The sequence below is a fragment of the Neltuma alba genome, unplaced genomic scaffold (assembly GCF_004799145.2).
Source record: "Neltuma alba isolate B1F8T4 unplaced genomic scaffold, ASM479914v2 tig00011760_pilon, whole genome shotgun sequence".
Classification (NCBI taxonomy): domain Eukaryota; kingdom Viridiplantae; phylum Streptophyta; class Magnoliopsida; order Fabales; family Fabaceae; genus Neltuma; species Neltuma alba.
Window position 1 is genome coordinate 92,154 of NW_021636388.1, and position 23,182 is coordinate 115,335.

At 29.6% G+C, this 23,182-nt stretch overlaps 1 pseudogene; it reads left to right on the forward strand.

Annotated features, from left to right (window-relative positions):
• Window positions 1-561: 561 nt before the first annotated feature.
• On the forward strand, window positions 562-10,116 carry LOC114717650 (probable LRR receptor-like serine/threonine-protein kinase At1g53430; annotated as a pseudogene).
• The last annotated feature ends 13,066 nt before the right edge of the window (window positions 10,117-23,182 follow it).

Here is a 23,182-nt window from a genome sequence, read left to right on the forward strand (position 1 = left end):
TTTGCAAGAAAATCAATTTTATTAATTTAAAAAAATAGTACAAACGCTAATAGGCCAAAGGCCAAAATAAACTCTCCAAAAACCCAAGATACAATCTAATAGACAAAATACTGAAAATAAAAAATACAAACAAGACAAAAGAAATTAGAATCAAACTAGAAACATGGATTACGTCAGCCAATACCCTTTCTCGGGGCCTTAGAAGCACGTACACGGTACACTACCCTTGGAATCCCCTCCTTTGGTCACGTCATGAGCTAAAAACACGCTCAAAAAGGATGGTCAAGCCACTCATCGTGGTACATCCTCTGGGGTCCACATCCTGCCAAAAATTCAACAACTGTGTTAGTGCAGAAGACTTGACCAAAAAAGTAGAAAACTTGTAGAAATCTTGACTTGCTTTTCTTCTCTTCTTGCCTCTATTTCTGCTGCACCATCTTTAGCTTCTTCACTCATCTCTTGCGTTTTGCTGCTGTGTGATTCGGCAAACTGCTTCTTCCTCCTCCTTCTTCCTTCACTTCCTCACAGAATTATTTTCTTCAAACTGCAACAACCAAAATGGAGTTTGGGATCTCAATCTCTAAACTTTTATATCTTTTTGTTTTTGTATGCTTTGCTTTGACAGCTTTCATGAACTATGGATCCAATGCTCAACTCATACCAAAAGATGAAGGTTTGTTAATTGATCCCTTTCTGTTTTTCTTACTCCCTAGTATAGACTATATTACTCTATTTAGCATTATGATCAATTCTTCCATTTCCATCTATTTTCTTACTGTTCAAAGAAAAATGCACAAAAGAAAGGGGTCAACGTGGTGGTTGACCCTTTCCTCTTCTTGAACAAGCACTGATAAAAAAAACTGTCGTAACTTTCGAGACTTGATCCTTCAATTTTTTCCCTCCAAAGGGAATTAAGTAAACTGACTCTAATATTTTCTTTCTTTCTTTTTCCCCCCTACCAACAAGATTCCAATGATTGAAAACTATAGTAGTTTATTTTATTCATTTACTTGCCACTGCTTTAATTTTATGCTAATATTGAATTCAAAGAACTAAGTAATCAATAATAATATTTTTCTTTTTTGTATAAGGAATGCGATTTATTAAAATTTCTATAGTATTCATAGATATAAATCATATCTAAAATTTTTTGGGCAACCTGGATAGATGAATAAAGCTTAGTAATCTCTTCTACATGCGCAGAATGTGATAGAAAATCATGTTTTATCAATTACTTGTTATGTATTAATGCAAAATATCTTATTCGCTTAATTTATATGGTTGTTATAATTTCTGAATAATTTAGTCCTCTCACCCATGAAACTGAAATAAATATGAACAATCTGCTTTAATTTAAACTCGTCTACTTTAATTTCCATAACATCCAATTCGTATTGACTTTTCTTGGTCTTGCTATATATTGTATTCGGTGCAGTCTTCTCGTACTTATAATTTTTAAAATGTGCTAGTAGTCGTTTATCAATCTTTCTTTTTTTAATAAAATAAGCGAAAAAAGTTCTGAAAAATTATATTAATTATTTTAATAGTTATTATACATTGAGATATATCATTATAAACAGAAAATAAAAGCTACGTTTTAATTAATAATTTGAAAACTTGTAAACCACAGTTATAAAAATGATAAATTAGTCAATTATATTATTTATATATTAAATAGGCTAAAATACGTAAAACCCCCCTTTAACTTTGAGTCAGTTGCACATCATCTTCCTAACTTTTAAAAGTTTAATTTAAGAACTCTGATATTTTATGTTTTGAATCTCAACTCCCCTACTAATAAAATTACGGTTAAAGTTAACGCTTTTTGACATATCACAAATTTTTTATATTTTTTATTATATATCATTTCATTTAAAAAAATAATATTTGGCGTTTGAGATAAATCTTTTAAGCATTTTCTACCTTTTTTATTTTAAAAGGACATGGTGAAATAAATATTTTAAATTTTTTTAAGTATGTTGTATTTTTAGTATATAAAATTACATGTCAAATACCAAATATTTTTTAAAAAATGAAATGGCATATAATAAAAAAAAACGGCATGACAAAAACCGTTAATTTTAATAGTGGGGGAATTGATAGTAAGAACATGAAATATCAATGTCATTAGTTTAAATTTTTAAAGGTTAGGGAGGCGATGTGCAACTGACATAAAGTTTAGGAAGTTTTATGTATTTTAACCTATTAAAAAATATTTTTTAATGTTTAGTTTCCGATGCGCTTATTAGGGAAAATGTGATTTTTGGGCATTACCGATGCTCTTCGGGATCAGAAGACATTTCTTAATCAATATAAGAATGGAAAAAAACGACTTAGATATATATTTACTACAACTTATGTTTACAGGCTGAGCCTTTATTAGCGTTGTAAATTGAATTTGAACCAGCTTTGCATGATCCATAAGTTGGAGAAGTTCATCAATATGAATGCGTGTCAAAATTAAACACAGTGGGCCACGGCAAGTACTTTGAAATCTCTTTATATAGAAAAGATTTACACATGTCTATGAACAGAAAATATAGATGTTAAGGTTCTTACTTCATGGTGCATGATTTTAATTTTTTAATTTTTTAATTTTTTAATTTTTGAAAAAACTGAATTTTGTTTGATGCAGTGAAAGTTCTAGAAACAATATCATCGAAGATAAAGGACTTGAATTGGAATGCGACTCCACGTTCTTGTGTCGATGGAGGCTTCAAAAATGAGAACTTTAGTACTAGCTCCATCATAAGAAATGTAACATGTGATTGCAGTTTCTCAGATGGAAAAGTTTGTCATGTTACAAATATGTAAGTGCATCTGTGTATATGGTTACAACGTACTCCTTTCAATTTGGATACAAATCAAGCTCCCATCTAAATTAAGCTATGTTCAATGAGTTCCAAATAATGTTGAAAAGTTTTCTTTCTTACTTTTTGTTCCTTTCTTTATTTAAAACTAGTTGATTTGATTTTGAGATACATTTCTATATGATATTTAGAATAAGTTAGGTCTGGCTCTGCTTTGCAATAAAATTAATATTCAAATGCATATTGGTGCTAATTATAAGATAACTTATTTTATTTTAGCTCTATGTAAATAGTTTTAGCAATGTTTTCTTTTTATGACAGCATTATGACGGGACTTAATCTATCTGGAATTTTACCGCGTGAATTTGGATTCCTTAGCCATTTGCGAGAACTGTACGTAATGAAATTTTTTAGTTCAATTATTGGTTTATAGTAGCTTAGATTTGTGTGTGTGTGTGTGCTAATTGAAATGTGGGAATTTGTGACCTGAAATGCAACTTTTATATGCGGCACAGTGACTTGTCTAACAATTATCTAAATGGATCAATCCCAAGGAGCTTTGCCAGACTCCCTCTTGTTGAGTTGTAAGTGATCAAAGAGCTATGAATGTGTGTGTGTGTATGCATGTATGTATGTATTTTCATGTATGTTATTCGTGCATGCATCTATACAAGCTCGGATTATTTGGCCATATGCATTATACATCTCTTGAACACATGTCTTAGATACCTTTGGGGTAACGCAATCAGCGGTCCTATTCCAGACGAAATTGGTGAAATTACAACTTTAGAGGATTTGTAAGTATAAATCATTACAATTTGAGTTTTTAAAAACTTATTGTTGTATGGGAACTAATTTTATGGTATTGCTACTTTTTGCAGAAGCTTGAGTGATAATCTAATGGAAGGGGCTCTTCCCTCTAGTCTCGGAAAATTGACGCAGTTACTCGTGCTGTAAGAATATTATTTCAAGTGCAAATAATTCTTTTATCTTATTAGTTGCATTGTGACTACCACATCAATCTTGTTATCGATAATTTTTCATATTGTTTTTAGATGTGTTATTTGTTTCTAAGGATTTGGAACTTGTAGGGATCTTTCTGGAAATAACTTCTTGGGGGCAATACCCAAAAGTTTCAGTAATCTGAAAAAACTAAAATATATGTGAGTGGTATAATATGATTTAATCTTTCAATTATATTTTATTTTTGATGTTGTGCTGATCTCATTTAAATTCTAAAGTTTCTTTCCAAACACTTTTGTAGCTATTTAGATGGCACCAATATATCAGGAAAATTACCCAGTTTTATTGGGAATTGGATCCACCTCGAATACATGTGAGTCTAATATATTCTTTATCATAACGCTTTCCTTTTAAATAAGATGCTACTTTCTAAACTTAATGTATTGAACTTAATAAGCTTAATGAAGTTCAGTGCTTTTATTGTCATTGGCTCCTCTATTCTATTATATTGTCCTATTTATTTTGTTGGAAATTGTTGAAAACGAAGAAAGAAGGGAGCATTATTATAGGACTCCAATAAAAGAATGTAATCACTAAAAATTCAGACAACAGCAATCAAGCAACATGTAGTGATAAGATTTAGTAGAAAATGACCATAGGTTTATGTTGATCACTTGTCATTGGGATTTATTAGTAATTATATATTTTTTTGGGACCTCAAGTAACTCTCCAAGAAAAATTATTTGGTCAGGTCTTTGCAGGGAACGTCTATGGAAGGCCCCATTCCTCCAACCATATCTCACTTAACAAATTTGTCTGAATTGTGAGTACTTGGTCTTTTGTAATTCATCCGCACACTATTTGATGGCTATGAAAATAAATTTCAACAGAAGAATATTTTCCTGTTATTGATCCTTTTTTATTTAATTTTTAATTCAGGAGAATATCTGATTTGCATGGACCAGCGACAATGACATTTCCTAATCTGGAGAATTTGAGGTCCTTGGAATACCTGTAAGTTGAGAATTTAATAGTGAGGTGAAAATGTGTTAATAGAAAAATGAGCTATATACACGTTCCCAATGAATTTTTATACTTTGTTTTTCTCTCAGGGTGTTGAGAAATTGCTCCATCCATGATTCCATTCCAAATTATATTGGCAAAATGGAAAACTTAATGCGAGTGTAAGTTGCTTCATCCTCATACTACAAATCCAAAATCCTCTAAATAATATTCCCAAGTTAATATTTAATTGACAACCTAATTCCTAATCTAGAGCTCCTTATTTCTATTGTGGACTATTTATTACTAGCAATATTATTTTTTTAGTTACTTTTATGAAGTAATATTTGTGGCCCCGTGTATTAATTGCAGAGATTTGAGTTTCAACAAGTTGACCGGTAAAATCCCAAACAGTATAAGTAACTCGACCATATCTTACATGTAAGGGAGCATTCTACACGCGTATATAACTTGATTTTGTTTTTTTTTGGAACTTAATTACTCTTTTTTAATGGATCTTTATTAATTATTTATGCAGGATTCTAACTGAGAATTCTCTGACCGGACAAATTCCTAATCAGATATTGGGACAAAATAATTAGTAAAATAGTTTAATTTTATTTGTCATTACTAAATATAGTTCAATGCCATCACTGTTTGAAATTAATCACCATAAATCTTATTGACAAAAACATCTCCAGCCTTTAAATCTCTCATCATTTTTAATTAATCCCCTTTTGCATAATGTCATTTTGATTTGAGCTTTGACATATGAAAAAATTTGGGAGAATTGTTATAAAATCTCAAGGAAGGAATATAAGTCCCAATAATAATAAAACAGCATGTAACGATAAGAAGAAGGAGAGTCCGGCCAACCAACTCATCTAAACTTTAGCTAATAATATATATATATATATATATAATGGGGAAAAAAACTTACATGTGTAATTTCACACTACTTTCTATTGCAGTGATTTATCTTACAACAATTTTTCGAAGACTTCTGCGACTACTTGTCAGTATGGAAAAATGTGAGCTCCTCTCCTCCAACTCCAAACTACTTTTTTCTTGTTCTTTAAGACATTATGCAACAACTGTAAGGCTTTTTCTTTTTTTTGGTTATACAGAAACTTGGGTTCAAGTCTATCATCTTCAGCAAACACCTCGTAAGATTATACTTATGGCTCTTGTTTTACTCATTCTAAATGCTTTTGATTCATGTTTTGAAACTTTTATTCATCTTACAGGCATACTTGCCTAAAAAGGGGCCTTCCTTGTGCAGAAAAACCCAAGTGTGAGTGTCTTTCTTGCTTACTTCAAAGTTTCCCATGACGTTATCTTTTTTTAGTTGTATTTTATTTTCCCATCACAAACCTTTTCAAGAGTTTTAACTAAACAATGTAGATTTTAGTGAACGTAACGATAAAATGACTATCAATATCACATGACAATATATATATAGAGAGAGATAATGATGATCTTATGAATTTGATCATTTGGATTCTCTTATAGAGGTATTTTTGATGAGGTTGTCCCTATATGCAGATCATTCATTGTTCATAAACTGTGGAGGACCAGAGATTGAATATGAGGGGAATAAATATGAAGGAGACAACAATCCTGATGGTGCCTCATGGTTTTTTTTTAGTGAAGATAAATGGGCTTATAGCAGCACAGGAGGAATAGATGACTATAAGGGAATAGATGGCTATAAGAGTTACATAGCAACAAACATATCGTCCCTTGACATTACTAGTCCTGCCTTCTACCAAACAGCTCGCGTTTCCTCTCTGTCTCTCAAGTACCATGGCCTTTGTATGATTAATGGAAATTACAACGTCAAGCTATATTTTGCTGAGATCATATATTCTTATGACCAAAATTTCCATCACACTAAAAGGCGCATATTTGATGTTTCGATCCAAGTGAGTCTCACTATGTTGAATTTAAATTTTTTCTAGTGCTCAAAGAATTCCATGAATAAAGAGAAAATAAGACTCTCCATCCATGAGGCCATACAGTTGAAGAGAAATAAATATTATGGGATGTGTCACCAACAAGTGAGCTCACCACTTTGTTTATATATCTCTTTAATGGGTGGCTAAATGGCTAATTATAAATGAAAAATACGTATACACTCTTGGATTGCCTTGTCATCAATACTCTCTCCAATGAAAATATTCTAAGTGTATACCACAAATTTCTCTTGATTTTTTCCCCCTACATGACCCATTATGATAGAAATTTGTGGGATCCATAAGGAAGGACTCCTAGAGCATTTTCATCAATAGAGCATGGATTATGTGGCAATCGAGAAGAATGTAAGAATTTCTCATTATAAAGACAAGGACAATTACTATATATAATGATTTAACATGATTTCAACTGTTTCGCTATGCATGTTAACAAAAGCTCTAGAAGTTGAAACTTTGTATGTATATTTTGACAGGGTAGGAACTATTTGCATGACTTCAACATTATGAGGGAAGCTGGTGGCGTTGGTAAGGGCATTGTCAAGGACTTTAATGTTGATGTTAATGATAACACCTTGGAGATTCATTTGTACTGGGCTGGAAAAGGAACTACCAATGATGGTGTATATGGACCTCTTATATCTGCTATTTCAATCACCCCAAGTAAGTCAAATCTCATATTTATTGGTTTACACTCTTTCTAGCTTAAGCTAAGAGATGAGGATTTTGACTTTGATATGAATCGTAACCATTACTACTTTTTTGTCATGTAGATTTCAAAATTCATCGGTGGATTTTTAGTGGAGCCTTTGTTGGAATTGTGGTTGGATCATGTGTGCTCCTCATCATACTAATAACAATATTCATCCTCCAAAAAATGGGCTTACTAGGTGACAGAGATTCAAGAGACAAACGTAAGATCAAAATCAAAAATAATAAAACTGGTATATCTATTGATAATTTGGTATAATATAGTGAAAAAAAGATTTTTTTTTATATGCCCGAATAAATAATGGTTTTTGCATATACGTAATTATTTCCAAGCTTCTTGTAATTTCAATATATTTTGCTTTGTATTTATATAACTTTTATTTTTGATGTAGAACTTTTGGATCTAAAGACGGGTTATTTCTCTTTAAAACAAATCAAAGATGCCACTAATAACTTTGTCCCAGAAAATAAGATTGGTGAAGGAGGTTTTGGACCGGTGTACAAGGTGATTTTTTATGTATCATATTTATATTTAACTAAGATCACATGATTAAATAGCGTACCGAATACGCTTATAAAGAGATTAAATATTTGGTATGTGTTGATCTAAGAAAGATTATGAAAATTGAGACTAGATACTTGATTGAATTGCAGGGTATACTTTCAAATGGTGTTGTCATAGCTGTGAAACAGCTTTCCTCTAAATCAAGGCAAGGGAATCGTGAATTTGTTAATGAAATTGGAATGATATCTGCTTTGCAACACCCAAACCTTGTAAAGCTTTATGGATGTTGCGTTGAAGGAAACCAACTGTTGCTGATATATGAGTACATGGAGAACAATTGTCTTGCTAGTGCTCTTTTTGGTAAGAACTTGATTTTTTTTGCAATAAAATATTACTCATTTTTTTAATATAAGACCTATTTAACTAATTTGACTAGATTAAAAAAGTTAAGTAAGCTAATTAATTATAAAAAGTATGACATTTTTTTAAAATACCATAATTATCTTTTTTAATATCATTTGTCCATTTTCTACTTGATTATGGTTAATGGAATATCTATAGAAATAATATAAAAAATTGATAAATATGAAAAATAAGTCTTATGCTTGGGATTAAAATCAACTCAATAATTAAATTTTATATTAAGGATCAAATGAGTACCATATATGTAGTATTAATATATTATAAGGAAAAGATAAAATTGATTGAGTATAAACAAATAAAATTGTTTTGATATACATGCTCTTATTTTGTGTGTGTGTGTTACAGTATTACACAGTTATGATATAAATGTAGAATCTTGCTTATATTATTTGCTGTCAACTTTTAGTTATATCTTTTTTAAAAGACAAAATTTAGATGCTGTATATTAGGCTTTTTTTTCCCCTAATTCAAATATATTTAATTGCTTGAAATAACTTCTACAAATATTTAATTTTTATTGAATGACTTGATAGTAGTATGTTATCAACTAAGATACCATTGATATTAATGCTAGGTGGCCAAGGACAAAAGATGCACTTGGATTGGCCTACAAGAATGAAGATATGCGTAGGAATAGCAAGAGGATTAGCTTATCTTCATGAGGAATCAAGGCTGAAAATTGTGCATAGAGATATTAAGGCTACAAATGTCTTACTTGATAAAGATTTGAATGCAAAGATCTCAGATTTTGGATTAGCCAAACTTAATGAAGATGAGAATACTCATATAAGCACAAGAATAGCAGGAACAATGTCAGTATATATTCTACTACATCTTTTTCACTAGATCAATATAATTCTCATATTTGGTTTAGTAGTAATATTAATAGGTTTTTTCTTCTTTCACTTTCCTTGCACATTCTTTATTTCATAAATTGATTATTAACATTATATGTTTTTTTCCTAGTGGTTATATGGCTCCTGAATATGCAATGCGAGGATACTTGACTGACAAAGCAGATGTTTATAGTTTTGGAGTCGTCGCCTTAGAAATCATCAGTGGAAAAAGCAATACAAGTTACAGGCCAAAAGAGGAGTTTGTTTACCTTCTTGACTGGGTTAGTGATATGTTCAACGTTCTTCATAAAATTAATGGTTTGATTAAATTTCTAACAATTGCATATATACCTTCGTGTAATTGAAGGCCTATGTTCTTCAAGAGCAAGGAAACCTTCTTGAGCTGGTGGATTCATGTCTTAGTTCAAGCTACTCCTTGCAGGAAGTCATGAGAATGTTGGAGCTGGCACTCCTATGTACTAACCCGTCTCCAACTCTAAGGCCATCCATGGCCTCTGTTGTTTGCATGCTTGAAGGAAAGTTGCCAATCCAAGCCCTAACAATCAAACGTCAGGAGAGTGACCAACAAGTTGCCAGATTCAAGGCCTTGGAGATACAATCATCTCAAGAAAGCCATAGCCAAACCTTTAGTTCTTCTTCTACATCAAAATCACACGAAAATGTGAAGCAAAGGATTGAAGCAATGGATAGTGCATCATCACAATACAATCATAGTCGTTAAACCTTAGCTGCTTCTGCATTCTCATATGAAAGTGTGAAGAAAGGGTTCGAAGTAATGGATGGCTCAATGGTTTGATTCCTCTGTTTCTCTTCCATGTAATAAAGATTTCTCTTCATCCGATAGGCTTCTCAAGAGTTCCAACTCTGTATGATTCTATCAGAATGTAGGTTAGAAAACAAGCAAGAAACTTCAATCTTTCATAAACGAATAGATATTATTCGAAGAAGGGAAATCTAACGTGAAGTATGGAGAAGAATTTACATGTGCTAATTAGTTCCTCTGTTTTTCAGTTTAAATGTGATATGTAATTAGCAGAACACACAGCCTTGTCATTATATCTATATATATTATTGAACTTCCCTAATGCAAAATGCTAATTAATTCATTCTTGCTTAGTTTTCTGGTAGTGATGGAGAGTTTTATTTTTGGTAAAGAGTGAATGCCCAAGCCCAATGAGAAACCTATGACAAATCCCATTAGATAAACCCCTTTCATCTTCATATGTTCCTTCGACATCTCCTTCGACATCTCTTGCCCTTCTTAGTAACTATGGATTTGGGTGTTCGCTCCTCCCTCTTAGTTTTTCATCACTTTTCAAATGCATTTTCTTATTTTTTGTCATTAGACTCTATAAAAAAAAATGACATTTTGATATTTTATGGGCAAAATATATGTAGTTTTTGATTTTTTTAAATGATTTTTAAATAAGAAACTAGACAATTTTAGGATATTTTTTCTTTAAAAATGTAAAAAATTCAAAATTACACCATTTCTTGTTCATAAACTTTTAAAATCTCACTCATTTTACATATAATCAGATAATTAAAAATTCAAAAAATACATTTTACATATTTTAAAAATCAGAAAAAATTAAGAGACAACAAAAAAGAAAAGAGAATTGAAAGAAGGCAACTCGCACCTCACATATAATAATAGTTTTAGTTTCTATCAAATTAAATATGGCTAAGGCTTTTCCATGAACATCAAAAGCAAGAGTTGCACTTTGTAACAATAATTCTCTCCAACCTGTTATTGAACTTTTTAAAACTCAAAATTTAATAATATTAACTATAGCAGAAAAGAATCTTAGTATAATCTTTGAAAAGACTACCATGATTATAAAAAGAAATTTGATTCACCAGAAATATTAATTATGATAGAAAAGACTTGAATTAATCATTTAAAATGTCTATAATGATTATAAGAGCTTTACTAAACAAATTGTACAAGAACCATAATTAATAATATTTCATAATAATTAGTCCTTCTACCAGTATGCGATCCAACAACAAAATGTAACTAAGACAATCAGTCTTAGATAAATCAAAATATGCAAAAACAGCTATATGTGGCAATATACAAATACTCATCACATGATAAAAAGGAGGCTATACAAGATAAACTTGACAGCTAAGCCTCCGCCACCTTCCTTGACGGACCAGCCTAGAGTTATTACCGAAAAATGTTAAACCACGGGGTGAGACAAAAGTCTCAGTAACCAGCTTTCCAACTTATCTTATATACTAACATATGTTTGTGGGATGTCAAGTGAGACAGTTATTGAGAATTATAGCTATATCAATAGAAATATAAAGCATGTGTACCAAGATAATCTTAATCATCCAAACCCTCACTATAGGCACTAACACACAAGCCACATCAGTCTATCCCTCACTATGAGGAATCAATCAGATATATAGGTATATTCCTCGCTATGGGGACAAATAAAAAGCCATAAAGGCTTATCCCTCACTATGGAACATGAAGGAAGCCAACTAATATGCACTAATGGCATATTTACCACATGGTAGAATAGGACTCGACTCAAAATTCAAATAACAACCAATCATTCATAATGTAATGAGAAATATCTCAATCTTTTTTCAACATATACCCATAAGATATAGATAATATATTTTTTCAAACTGCCCAATCACAAGTCTAAAAGTCCCACAAGACAAATTTTTATAACCCAAATAGTATAACATATCTCTTTGTCCTTGACTTTCAAATAGTACATCATTATTTCAAAATAGCAAAATATTCCCAAAACATATATTAGCACATATAACAAGTGGAAAGTAGTTACATTTCACCAAAACTATAAACAAGATTACCACAAAATTAACCCCATGCTTAAACAGTAATCCAATAATTAATCTACATAATTAATATAACCGTAAATTAATATAAGCTAATTAATTAATTAATTAAGCTTATATATATTAGTTAAATTTTTAATCTAAATTTTTGCAACTCTCATAACCCAAAATTAAATAATTTTGGAACTAAGAATTATTTACTTTAATAAAAAGATTTTCAAAATTTCCAAATACGAAATTATTATGTTCTAAATTCTAAAAATTTATTTGAAGTTTAAACCTCAAAACCAAGCCATCAAAAATTCAATAGTACCTCAAATATTTATACATAAATAATCTAATCAAAATTTTAAAGGTATAACTATCATATACATATATATATTTCACAAATAATAAACTTTTTAGCTAAAATAATTATTTTAAAACCTCTTACCCAATAAATAAAACTAAATTGATTAAAATCTCAATAATATGTCAAACAATCTAAATAAATTATTTAACTTAAATTTAATAAATATGATGTATACCATATATAACAAAATTTTCAAATAAACAAATTAATTTAAATATTAAAAACCAACGAATAGACAAATCTAAACTGATTGAAATTAACAACTCATTTACTTTCCTATAGTCGTCTATTATCAAAACTCAAAATGTATTCTATATGTAAGTCTCAAAATTTTCTCTAATTACTATAGTAATAATGCTATTAAGAAGCTTAAAATATATATGAACTATTCATGAAGGAAGTTTGATAAAAAGAAGTAATTTTATGTATCTAAATTATCTTCAAAGCTTGTCCTTTCCTTCACAATGGCCGCTGCTTTGCTCTCTCTCTCTTTCTCTTAGGCACCAAGGGAAAATTGATTTGTGGGGATACCCCACACATTTATTGGGGGCAGCTTCTTCTTAATAAATTTCCTCTAACTTTCCACCAAACTTTCAATGGAAAGTTTCCTCTTTTTTTTTAAATAATAAAATATTATTTTATATTATTTATTTTTTTTGAAAATTTTTAATTTAATTTTTTTATATAAATCTTAAAATAAAATTTAGGATATTAGACACTTTAGATTGAAGAACCTAACAACATTAAATTTTGGTGATAATTGAGAGGGAAGCATCCTTTGGATTTCATTTGAATACAATGTTGGGTGGCACCCACTGACTGAGAAATAGCAATTGAAGAAGCAAAAAAGCTTTTTCTGGCTTATGCAAGACTCAGAGCGAATTTTTCTTTTGTAAGTAATCGAAATTCGTCATCTCTTGCAAATTAAGGGGGATTACACAACAAGAACCTGCAAATTTAAACTAAAAATGATCATTGCAATTATTCACATCGATGCTTTCCTCATTATTCAAGAACAGGCCACGTACGTACTAATGCATGAAGTTTCTTAAGATAGTATTTTATCCCTTTCTAAATGTAAGATCTATTTTCACTATAAAATAAATTTTATATTTAGAATAAGAAGAGTAATAAATAAATTCTTTTACCAAAAAAAAAACCCGAAAAACAATAGGATGAGTAGGGATGGATGCACTGAAAAGGACTTATAATTGGGAAAAGAGGTAAAGGAGTGACTTATGATGTGAGCCCCACTTAGAGCTTACTCCAAATAGCTAGAGTTTAGACCTTTATGAGTCCCCCCCCCCAAGCTATGCTCACTTCAGCGTTTCTATTTAGTAATAAAGGGTGCAAAATTATGCATCATAATTATTAGTATTATGACTCTACATTAACTTTATATTTTAATAGTTTTTAACACCATCATCTTATAAATTAGAGTAAAATATTCTAACCTTCCCTCCATGTTGTTTTAATTATACAGACATACCCTCTATTTTGAAAATATACACTTAAATTCAAACTGTTAATTCCGTTAAAAATATTTTAAAAAGATATTTTTTTAATTCAAATTTATATTGAAATACTTTCTATTTGCTAAATTACCCCTCATAATACTAAATCCCAAAATCTTGGTTAAAACTAAATTGAAGAATTTAAGATTTTCTCCTTTACTTTAATTTTATTTTTTTGAATTTTTGAAAATAATTGTTTGTTTAATGTTTTTATCGTATTGGGCCAAAAATTAAGTATTCTAGTTAATGCAAAGATAAATTTAAATGATTTATATAAGTTTCCAACCTCGCATAATTTATATTATGTGATAAAAAAATAAGCATTCAAAATATTTTCTAGCCATTTAAAAAAAATCTTAAAGTTTCAATATTTCATAAGGAACTGAAATTGTATAATTTTATAATATAATTGAAATTAAAAATTTTCTAACATATTAAAATTTTTGAAAATACATGTATTATAATTATTTTTTGTTGTATCAAAAATTATTTTTTATAGATATAAATGTTTAAACAACATTTATGTTAAAGAGGGATATTTTGGTCAAAATAAAAATTTAAAAGTCAAACTTAACAGTCAACTAACAGTTGGATGAATAGAAATTGAATCTTAAAAATATAAAGGAGGTTTATGTAACATACGTGTTAATTTGAAGAGAAGTTTATATATGTTTTCAAAATAGAAGAGAGATTTATCTAATTTAAGTAAAATAGAGGAGTAGTCAATATATTTTACTTTATAAATTAATATTGAGTTTTATTTCCTCATAATGTTTTGGTTAAAAGAATCTCGAGTCTCTTATGGTAATCGTACATACTTATTTCTCCATAGAATTGTCGTAGAAGAAAGTGAAAATAAAATCAACGAATACTTTGACCATTGACCTATATGTATCATCCTTGAAATAATTATTTAGCGGAAACTAGTGCAAATTACTCCCTCACACATCCACATTTTCCAGACATGTTTGTTGTCTTTTTTTCCATATTAATGGGAGATTATTATATTATTAACTTTACCTAAAAATGAAATAATTTTTTTATTTTATCCATATTTAAATAGAAAATTTATAGACATGTAATACTATATTTCTCATAATTAATGACTTTAAATAGGAACAACATTTTAAAAAACTTAACCACCTGCTAGTATGTACGTTATTAGGTAAGAAAAAGTAGCATCAATCACCAGGTTCCACGTGAACTCTAAAAAAAAGAAAAACAGTAGGTTTTTGAGTTAACAGGTTACTAAAGGAGGTTCTGAAACTGGAAGTTATAGGAGATTCTTTTTGTTTATACAAGGATGATTTGTAGTATTGCAGTGGAAGGGAATCTAATTGAAGAGAGGAAGAAGAAGAAAGGGATATAAGCATTGTGAGGATAATCTGATATTTTTAAAAAAATGATAAAATTAAATGCGTTTGCAGGAACAGGGATGGAAATGGAAGTAATAGACACGTTTATTTCTATACTCTTGGATAAAAGAGTGTTAATTAGAGACGTTTTTATTTTTTTTGCAAATTAAAAAAACTAACTGGATAAGTTTGTTCATGCTGCTCTTGTATTGCATTGTGTTCCCTTGTAGTTGTACCATTTGAAGACTACTATCTTTAAACTCATTATATCTGAAACATTCATATCTCATTTAAATAATATGAATTTGATTTTTTTATTTTTATTTATTTAAAATAATTATTTTAATATATATATAGAATATAAAATAGAGATAATCTCTTGACTATGACTCTTTCAAAAAATAATTTTTATTTAAAAATAATTAATTTAAGATTTTAAATTTGAACATCCGAATCAAATATGCATAATTTAGATTTGATAAGTTTAGAGTGCTCATTAAGATGATGAGCATTGAAAGTGGTTTCTACCTCCTTAGATAATATATTCCCTATCCATATCTTTCTATTTGCTTCATTTTTTTTTGGTTATTTATTTATTTCATCACTACCTCTTCTCGTCACTCTCCCTCCATCTTACTAGCCTCTCCCTCACCTTCCACCATTCCTCCCTATGAGCTCTAAGCTTTTCTGTTTTTTCATTTTGGTCTCAGCACTTTCTGAGAGCTGAGCTCCTCAGAAAAGTGGAGGCTTAGATTAGTTACTGAGAGATATTGGGAGAAGAATAGGCTTCATGAGGAGATCTGCTTCTGGTTTTGACCCCATGACTGAGAGTATTATTGCTGTTCTCTCTTCCTCTTCTTCTTCTTCTTTTTTCTGGCAAATGTTGTTCTCCAATCTTTGATTCTTAATGGTTAATGCTACATTCTTTTGCTGTTAACTTTTCTTGGTTAAATGCTCTTCTTTATTTCTTGATGCTCTAATCTTTTGGGCTTTTCTATTTTTCACATGAAAGTGTAGTTTATTTTTAGACTAAAACTAAAACCTGAAAAATAAAAATACATGTTACAGACTAATAATGATATTTGGGTTACTGGATGGAACTTTTTTCTTCTTTTTAAATGAGGTTGTCACGTCATTATGTATTCACATGACCAAAATTTCACTAGCATTGGAAGGCATATATTTGATGCTTCAATTCAAGTGAGTGAATCTAAATTTTCTTTTAGTGATTAGAGAATCCAATGAAGAGCGAGGAAATAAGACACTCTCTAGCCATGCAATTGATTACGGATTTACATAATGCTTCAATACGCCACTTTTGCTTCCTATACATGTTAATTAAAGTTCTTAAAGTCTGAAGCTTTTGTATGCATATGTTGATAGGGTCGGAATAGTCGTGAGACTTTGACATTATGAAGGAAACTGGTGGCACTGGTAGAGGCATTATTGTGAGGAATTTTGATGTTGATGTCCATGATAACACGTGGGAGATTTATTTATTATACTGGACCGGAAAAGGAGCCAACATTATATGATTGTTCCTGATATATATATATATATATATATGAGTGTACATAGACCTCTTATATTGCTATTTCAATTACCCCAAGTAAGTCAAATTTCATTATATTCGTTGGTTCACACACTTTCTAGCTTAAGCTAAGTGATGGCAACAATTTTTACTTTGATATGAATTTTAACATTAATACCTTGTCATGTAGATTTCAAAGTTCATTCAGGAAACCTTTCTGCTGGAGTCATTTCTGGCATTGTGGTGTGGTCATGTTTATTTGTCATACTACTAGTGTTCATCCTTCGAAAGATGGGTAAGTAATGGATAAATACTGATTTTTGCATGTTCCTTATTATTTCTTGTTTCCTGTAATTTCAACATATTTTGCTTTTACTCAAGCCTTCTTTGACGATGCAGAATTTTTACATCTAGAGACGAGCTATTTCTCAATATAATGAAACATATCAAAAGACGCCAGCAACACTTTCGCCCCAAAAAATAGGATTGGTAAAGGAGGTTTTGGACCAGTACACAAAGTAATTTTTAATGTATCACATTTTTATTTAATCTGGAATTAAATACCGAATATATGCTCATAAAAAATTTATAACTTTAGGATGTATTATGCTTAAGAAAAATTACGAAAATATTGAGACTAAAGAATTGACTAAATTGTGAGGGTACTGTCAAATAGGGTCGCCACAGCTAAAAAAGCAGTTTTTCTTAGTTACTACAAAAAATTTGACATTCAGTGGTGACAAAAGTCAAATTGTTATCTTATTGGTTTAATTATTATTAATGATCAGTAGAATTACTTTAATGAAACATGAAAACAATTTTAAGAAAAGGATTAAAGCGCATAAGCACTCCAAAGTATTTTTTCATGTGCATTGCCATTTAGTACACCCTGAAGTATTGTTTAGGTACGTTCAGCTTCTTGAAATATTTTTCTTCTTGATGCTAGATACACTAAAAAATATTTTTGGGTGATAGATGCACCTAAAAAAAATACTTTAAGGGCCTGTTTGGTTTGAGGGAAGGGTAGGGAAGGGAGGGGAGGGTGGGGGAGGAGAGGTTTTATCCTCACCTTGTTTGGTTTGATTAAAAAGGAAGGGAGGGGAGGATATTTAATGATCCCTTGTTTGATTTAAGGAGGAGAGGGGAGGGATAGTAATAATCAATTTACCATTTTACCCTTACATATTAGTTTATATTTTTTATTGGTATATTATATAAATTAATTTACATTTAAATTTAAATTATATAATTTAATGAAAATTCAGTCTTATCATGTTAATATGTGCATTAAAAAATTGGTACAGTAATTTTTATTCTAATTAATATAATAATATATTTAAAATAATCAAATTAACAAATTTTATATGCTCTAAGAAAAATGAAATTTTATTCTCTTTAGGCTATCCTTTTTTTCAGCTTTAAAATATATTTAATAAATAATATATTTATAAAAAACAATTAATTTTATAATTTTATAATTTTTTATTTAAATAATTTTTTATAATATATTTTTTAATTATAATAATTTATACTTTTTATTTTTTCACTTAGGATAATATATTTTTTATTTAAAATAAATATTATAATAATATATTTTATGAGTAGTAATGGAATATTAAAAAAACTATAAGGGTATAATGGTCCAAAATTTTAGCTCCCCTCCAAAAACCCCCAATTTGGAAGAGAGCTAAAATGGGGGGAGGGAGGGTGGGGAGGGAACATTTTAGCTCTCCTCCCCTTCAAAATTTTTAACCAAATGAGTGGAGGAGCTCATTTTCCCTCTCCTCCCCTACCCTTCCCTCCAACCAAAAACCCTAAGGTGATAAATACACCAAAAAATATTTTACTGTGTTGGACACGCATAAACAAATATTTCAACGTGCTTCACAAAATACTTTAAAATGCTAGAAGTACCTCAGAAAATATTTCAGGGTACTGATACACCTTAACCCTTAAGAAAAATCATCTTTCTTTTCCAATAAGTGTCTAATAATGAAATCAATGATAATGATATTCTTACTAACACCAACTTTACAAATATTGTCTAAACATTTTGTGACAAGAATAGTGACGAAAATTTTTTGATAAAAATTAATAACAAAAATTGCCAAAAGATTTATGATAGAAATTAGTGACAAAAAAATTTTCGGCACTAAAAATTTGGTGACATAATTATCAATGAATTAATAACAAAATTTAGTAAAAAAAATATATTTACAAAGCTAACCAGTCGTTAAATTCTTCAATAGTCCATCAATAATTTAGTAAATCCTTTGATGATCCGTCAACAAATTTTGCAACATGATTTTTGTCAGTAATCCATCAAAATTTAATTATGAAAAATTTTTCAACCTAATTTTTATAAGCTATTTTTTAGGTAGTACTATGATAAAGAGGTTAATGAGGAAGTCTCGTCACCTTAATTTCATAGGCTACATGAAATTTATGAATTTCACATTGGAAAGCTTTACAAGTATTATGGAATTTATAAGTTCAATGAAATTTTTCTCATATTAGACTAGTCCCTTGGGATTAGGCTTTCCAGCTTACCGATTTTGCCTTTATATTATCATATGAACTTATTATTCATGAGATTGACGTAAGCTTATTGGGCTAGGGCTAGCTTGAATATTTGGTATGCCGAACCTGAGAGTCAACCAGATGAACCGTATAGGTCCAAGTTGGGCGAAAAATCACATTTTTTGAGAAAATTTTTTGTTTCGTTAGGAGGATTCAATTTTATCCTGGGGTGTGTGGTATTAGAAAGTCCAAAGTCACCACTAAATAAATGATACTGTTATACTATAATACTATGTGATCTTATCTTTTAGAACATCACTGAATTACACCAAAAACAAGGTACTTCTAAAACATATACTACCTCCATTACTTAATAAAATAAAAAAACTTGTTTGACTTTTAATTTGGTCCTAAATATAAAACCCAAATCAATGTTTTCTCTCATATTTATCTATTTTTTCTCAAGATACTCTTTATAGTAGTTATATATGTTAAAATGCCCTTACTAATACATATGATTAAAAAGGATATTTTAAAAAAGATAATTTCTATTTATTATAAATAACTAACTTAACTAATTTTTTTAATTTACTAGAATTAGTTAACTAGCTGTTATTAAGAACTTTTTTTTTACCAGCCCACTTATATTAAGAATTAGAGATAATAAGATTTTATTTTATACATTAAAATCTTATGTAGTGCATACAAAGAAATCCTTGAGAAAAGGTTTCTACGATTCATGCTAGATACAAAAATATTATTCTGCTTTCATAAAGGTTCATTATGTTGTTATTTTGCAAAAGTTTCATGATATTAAGAATTTTTAAGTCTCATAATATGTTCTAACAAGACAATTTCATTAAATAATACCTCTAACTTATCTTTCTGTTTAACAAAAATCAATATATATATTTAAATATAAATCTTATCCAAGAAAAGAAAAAAGTGAAATCACTTGGGCGAGTGTATGCCACACACACGATGACGCGTTGGAAGTGGAGGGAGAGTGGGACCCAAAATGCCACGTGGTAGGGGCCGTGAGGAAACAACCAACATCTTCGGATGCCGCTCACGCAACACATGCATTGCCGAGTCCTGGTCATGCACGTGCACCGAACTCTAGCACATGCTCTTTCACACCTACGAGACGCTGTATTTTGCCCCGTTCCCTTTCCCGTCCTGACGGATACATGTTCCGCAGGGTGCGCCTTTGACCGAGTCAATCTCTCTCACTTAATTTGTTAAATTTTGTATTTTTGAATATAAACTGAAACTTCAGCCTAATAAAAATATAAACTGAAACTGAAATAACAATAATAATAAATTACTAATTGGGTTTTGATAACAGATATTAAATATTCTTGCTGGTGTCGGCGGCAAGTCATGGTCAATTGGGATGTTGAGAATATTTTTGGTACTGGAAAAGGATGTTTAATTTAGTTGAGAAATCATCACAAAGTAATAGGGGAATTTTTGGGTAAAAAATAAAGAAGAAATACTATCTCCAGTCCTATTTATAAAACTTCATTTGTAAACTATAAATGAGTTTTTATTATTAGGGCAGGAGGTAGTAGTTTCTTAATTGAAAATTTAATAAATCACTTGGAATAAAGACTATAAAAAATAAACTACTGATGTTTTATTTAAAAGGTTTAAAGGATATGTACTTAGATATTAAATCATCATTAATATTAATTTGAGTAATGTTTCCATTTTTTTAAAACAAATTAATCTCTTTCTCTATTACAGTAAGATAGTAAAGATGATAAAAGGTGTAGATAAAGTGATAAACATCTAAATTTAAAATGGCATCAAACCACTCAAACGCGAAAATAAAATCTCAACACTAACTTAAGAGGGTCTTTAGAATACTCCAAATATATTTTGAAAAAGTATTTTTTTTTGTAAATCGAGACTAACTTATTCCCATACTAAATTTATATATATCGTAAAATTATTTCTCAAATTATTATTTGATTTCCACCCAAACACTCTCTAATTTATTAAATTTTATATATGTTCTTTGATTCTTGGCACGTACAATGGTTAGTAAAATGAAAAAAATCACAAAAAAGATTAAGAAAATTGCAAAATTGCAAATAAAGTGTATTGTCAAAAATTTGTTAGCATTTACCATTCGATTATTATCAAACCCTACACAAAGCTTATAACGGATCTTGATTTGCAATTTTGCAATTTCTATTATCTTTTTTGTGATTTTTCCTAATAAAATTGGATCGAATTGTATTCAAATTATAATATTTCAATCAAAATAAAAGCATTAATGGAAGTGAATTTTTAAGCAGTAAGAACAAGGCCTTTGTCTTTCTAAAATAACCCACATGACTTATCTCATATAATACATACACACACACACACACATATAAAAATGATCCGTCCTACTCGTGACACCAACTTGCTGGTAAAAAAAAAAAAAAAAACCCCACATGTGCTAGTGATTGGAAGCAATTTTCAATAAAATGACATTATATAGCTACAAATCAACCGAAAACATATTGGGATTTTTCAAGAGGTTTAGTTTGTTATTTTTATGTGTTTTTATTAAAATTTTCAGCACTTTTTTTGATATCTAAAAACCTATCTTTTTTCCTAACTCAATGATGGTTCAATTTCAGTTTAAACAGACTCAATCGTAAAAACGGTTTTTTAAATGCAAACCGAGTTGTAAGAGAGTTTGATTAATAGTTACATCAGTTTCAGTTGTATGATCATGAATTGAAATGACAAAGCAAAAATGGTTGCATAAGATCATAACTAGGAAAAACATAAAAGCATTCATAAAATTCATATGATAGACATCAAACAAGTGATTTGTTTCAACTCATAACTTGCAAATAACTAGAAATACTTATAATTATTCAATCATAATGAGGTCTTGGCAAATTGAAGAGTTGCCTAAAAAGCTTGTCAATCCAGAATCTGATAGGTCTGATACAAAATCTGTCACAAAATTCAAAACATGATGCATAAGACGTCACATAATATTCTGAATCTTCTTCATCATCTTCTTCTTTCCCTCACTGTTTTGCATCGCCAATAAACCCTCTTCCCATTTTCATCATAAATCTCTTCCTTAACTTTCTCATATCGTGGTATTTTCTTCAGAGGTAAAGGTCCTGTGTTCCATGGTCGCATTGGAGGCATCAAATCCTTCAATGACTCTAACTTAGGTGGAGAACTCATATTTTGAACTTAGTCAAAATTTTTCACACTAACACTTAGTTTCGATGAAGTTATATATACGCATACATATATATTAGTGTGTGTTGATTAGTTTGTTTAAATGCTTTATGTTATCTTTATTGATCAATCTTGATTTTTAAGATAAATGTGTTTATAAGATGATGAAGGTATGCATGATTGTGATTATATATATAAATGGAGATCCAATTCTAGTATATTTATGATTTGTCTCTAAATTTGAATTGGATCTCTTGTTTTGACCTAAAATCAATCCCATGTTCATTATTCATTGAGATATACTACCTCCGGTCCTAATTATAAGACCCAGTTGACTAATTTGGAGAGATTAAGGAATTTAGTTAAGTTAGTTATTTGTAATGAATAGGTATTGTTTTTCCTAAAATATCCTTGCTAATCAAGTTTGTTATCTAGAACTACTATTATTAGACGGATTATGATGGAAAAAAGTGGATAAATATAAGAGATAAAGTAGATTGGGTTCTTATATTTAGGACCAAAATAAAAATCAAACATGGTCTTATAATAAGGACCGGAGGTAGTATTTTATTGTTGGTTGATAAAGATTATATACTTCTTGATTGTACTTGTTTTTGGTTAAACAAAAAATCATTAAACAAA